This window comes from Oncorhynchus nerka, linkage group LG25 (assembly GCF_034236695.1).
Source record: "Oncorhynchus nerka isolate Pitt River linkage group LG25, Oner_Uvic_2.0, whole genome shotgun sequence".
In the NCBI taxonomy this organism is placed as follows: domain Eukaryota; kingdom Metazoa; phylum Chordata; class Actinopteri; order Salmoniformes; family Salmonidae; genus Oncorhynchus; species Oncorhynchus nerka.
The window spans coordinates 15,647,197-15,651,000 of record NC_088420.1 but is presented as its reverse complement, the minus strand read 5'-3'; positions in this window follow the sequence as shown (position 1 = coordinate 15,651,000).

The window sequence follows — 3,804 nt, the reverse complement described above, 5'->3', positions numbered from 1 at the left end:
TCGCATTCCGCTTCGCTCCACAGGTAGTATCACATTTTCATTTCATTTCATTACAGTACAACGGTTTGATTTGTTTGATCGTAGCTAGCTACATAGCTAGCTACATAGCCGTCTTTGTATCAAAGATAATTGTGTAGTCTAGAGCGATTTTCTAGGTTAGCTAGCCAGCTATTGTCGTTCTTTTAACGCAATGTAACGTAATCAACACTGCTAGCTAGCCAGCTAGCCCCCGAATAGCAGCATTGTAGAAACTATCACACTCAACGGAACGACTTGATTAGTGTAGTGTCAACAACGCAGCCACTGCCAGCTAGCCTACAAAGTCAACAACGCAGCCACTGCCAGCTAGCCTACTTCAGCAGTACTGTATCATTTTAATCATTTTAGTCAATAAGATTCTTGCTACGTAAGCTTAACTTTCTGAACATTCGAGACGTGTAGTCCACTTGTCATTCCAATCTCCCTTGCATTAGCGTAGCCTCTTCTGTAGCCTGTCAACTATGTGTCTGTCTATCCCTGTTCTCTCCTCTCTGCACAGACCATACAAACGCTCCACACCGCGTGGCCGCGGCCACCCTAATCTGGTGGTCCCAGCGCGCACGACCCACGTGGAGTTCCAGGTCTCCGGTAGCCTCTGGAACTGCCGATCTGCGGCCAACAAGGCGGAGTTCATCTCAGCCTATGCCTCCCTCCAGTCCCTCGACTTCTTGGCACTGACGGAAACATGGATCACCACAGATAACACTGCTACTCCTACTGCTCTCTCTTCGTCTGCCCACGTGTTCTCGCACACCCCGAGAGCTTCTGGTCAGCGGGGTGGTGGCACCGGGATCCTCATCTCTCCCAAGTGGTCATTCTCTCTTTCTCCCCTTACGCATCTGTCTATCGCCTCCTTTGAATTCCATGCTGTCACAGTTACCAGCCCTTTCAAGCTTAACATCCTTATCATTTATCGCCCTCCAGGTTCCCTCGGAGAGTTCATCAATGAGCTTGATGCCTTGATAAGCTCCTTTCCTGAGGACGGCTCACCTCTCACAGTTCTGGGCGACTTTAACCTCCCCACGTCTACCTTTGACTCATTCTGCCTCCTTCTTTCCACTCCTCTCCTCTTTTGACCTCACCCTCTCACCTTCCCCCCCTACTCACAAGGCAGGCAATACGCTCGACCTCATCTTCACTAGATGCTGTTCTTCCACTAACCTCATTGCAACTCCCCTCCAAGTCTCCGACCACTACCTTGTATCCTTTTCCCTCTCGCTCTCATCCAACACTTCCCACACTGCCCCTACTCGGATGGTATCGCGCCGTCCCAACCTTCGCTCTCTCTCCCCCGCTACTCTCTCCTCTTCCATCCTATCATCTCTTCCCTCTACTCAAACCTTCTCCAACCTATCTCCTGATTCTGCCTCCTCAACCCTCCTCTCCTCCCTTTCTGCATCCTTTGACTCTCTATGTCCCCTATCCTCCAGGCCGGCTCGGTCCTCCCCTCCCGCTCCGTGGCTCGACGACTCATTGCGAGCTCACAGAACAGGGCTCCGGGCAGCCGAGCAGAAATGGAGGAAAACTCTCCTCCCTGCGGACCTGGCATCCTTTCACTCCCTCCTCTCTACATTTTCCTCTTCTGTCTCTGCTGCTAAAGCCACTTTCTACCACTCTAAATTCCAAGCATCTGCCTCTAACCCTAGGAAGCTCTTTGCCACCTTCTCCTCCCTCCTGAATCCTCCTCCCCCTCCCCCCTCCTCCTCTCTGCAGATGACTTCGTCAACCATTTTGAAAAGAAGGTCGACGACATCCGATCCTCGTTTGCTAAGTCAAACGACACCGCTGGTTCTGCTCACACTGCCCTACCCTGTGCTCTGACCTCTTTCTCCCCTCTCTCTCCAGATGAAATCTCGCGTCTTGTGACGGCCGGCCGCCCAACAACCTGCCCGCTTGACCCTATCCCCTCCTCTCTTCTCCAGACCATTTCCGGAGACCTTCTCCCTTACCTCACCTCGCTCATCAACTCATCCCTGACCGCTGGCTACGTCCCTTCCGTCTTCAAGAGAGCGAGAGTTGCACCCCTTCTGAAAAAACCTACACTCGATCCCTCCGATGTCAACAACTACAGACCAGTATCCTTCTTTCTTTTCTCTCCAAAACTCTTGAACGTGCCGTCCTTGGCCAGCTCTCCCGCTATCTCTCTCAGAATGACCTTCTTGATCCAAATCAGTCAGGTTTCAAGACTAGTCATTCAACTGAGACTGCTCTTCACTGTATCACGGAGGCGCTCCGCACTGCTAAAGCTAACCCTCTCTCCTCTGCTCTCATCCTTCTAGACCTATCGGCTGCCTTCGATACTGTGAACCATCAGATCCTCCTCTCCACCCTCTCCGAGTTGGGCATCTCCGGCGCGGCCCACGCTTGGATTGCGTCCTACCTGACAGGTCGCTCCTACCAGGTGGCGTGGCGAGAATCTGTCTCCTCACCACGCTCTCACCACTGGCGTCCCCCAGGGCTCTGTTCTAGGCCCTCTCCTATTCTCGCTATACACCAAGTCACTTGGCTCTGTCATAACCTCACATGGTCTCTCCTATCATTGCTATGCAGACGACACACAATTAATCTTCTCCTTTCCCCCTTCTGATGACCAGGTGGCGAATCGCATCTCTGCATGTCTGGCAGACATATCAGTGTGGATGACGGATCACCACCTCAAGCTGAACCTCGGCAAGACGGAGCTGCTCTTCCTCCCGGGGAAGGACTGCCCGTTCCATGATCTCGCCATCACGGTTGACAACTCCATTGTGTCCTCCTCCCAGAGCGCTAAGAACCTCGGCGTGATCCTGGACAACACCCTGTCGTTCTCAACTAACATCAAGGCGGTGGCCCGTTCCTGTAGGTTCATGCTCTACAACATCCGCAGAGTACGACCCTGCCTCACACATGAAGCGGCGCAGGTCCTAATCCAGGCACTTGTCATCTCCCGTCTGGATTACTGCAACTCGCTGTTGGCTGGGCTCCCTGCCTGTGCCATTATAAACCCCTACAACTCATCCAGAACGCCGCAGCCCGTCTGGTGTTCAACCTTCCCAAGTTCTCTCACGTCACCCCGCTCCTCCGCTCTCTCCACTGGCTTCCAGTTGAAGCTCGCATCCGCTACAAGACCATGGTGCTTGCCTACGGAGCTGTGAGGGGAACGGCACCTCAGTACCTCCAGGCTCTGATCAGGCCCTACACCCAAACAAGGGCACTGCGTTCATCCACCTCTGGCCTGCTCGCCTCCCTACCACTGAGGAAGTACAGTTCCCGCTCAGCCCAGTCAAAACTGTTCGCTGCTCTGGCCCCCCAATGGTGGAACAAACTCCCTCACGACGCCAGGACAGCGGAGTCAATCACCACCTTCCGGAGACACCTGAAACCCCACCTCTTTAAGGAATACCTAGGATAGGATAAAGTAATCCTTCTCACCCCCCTTAAAAGATTTAGATGCACTATTGTAAAGTGGCTGTTCCACTGGATGTCATAAGGTGAACGCACTAATTTGTAAGTCGCTCTGGATAAGAGCGTCTGCTAAATGACTTAAATGTAAATGTGTAGATGAGGCTGGGTCTAGTAAGGCTATAGAGGGTGGTGTAGATGAGGCTGGGTCTAGTCATGTTATAGATGGTGTAGATGAGGCTGGGTCTAGTCAGGCTATAGATGGAGGTGTAGATGAGGCTGGGTCTAGTCATGTTATAGATGGAGGTGTAGCTGAGGCTGGGTCTAGTCATGTTATGGATGGTGGTGTAGATGAGGCTGGTTCTAGTCAGGCTATAGATGGAG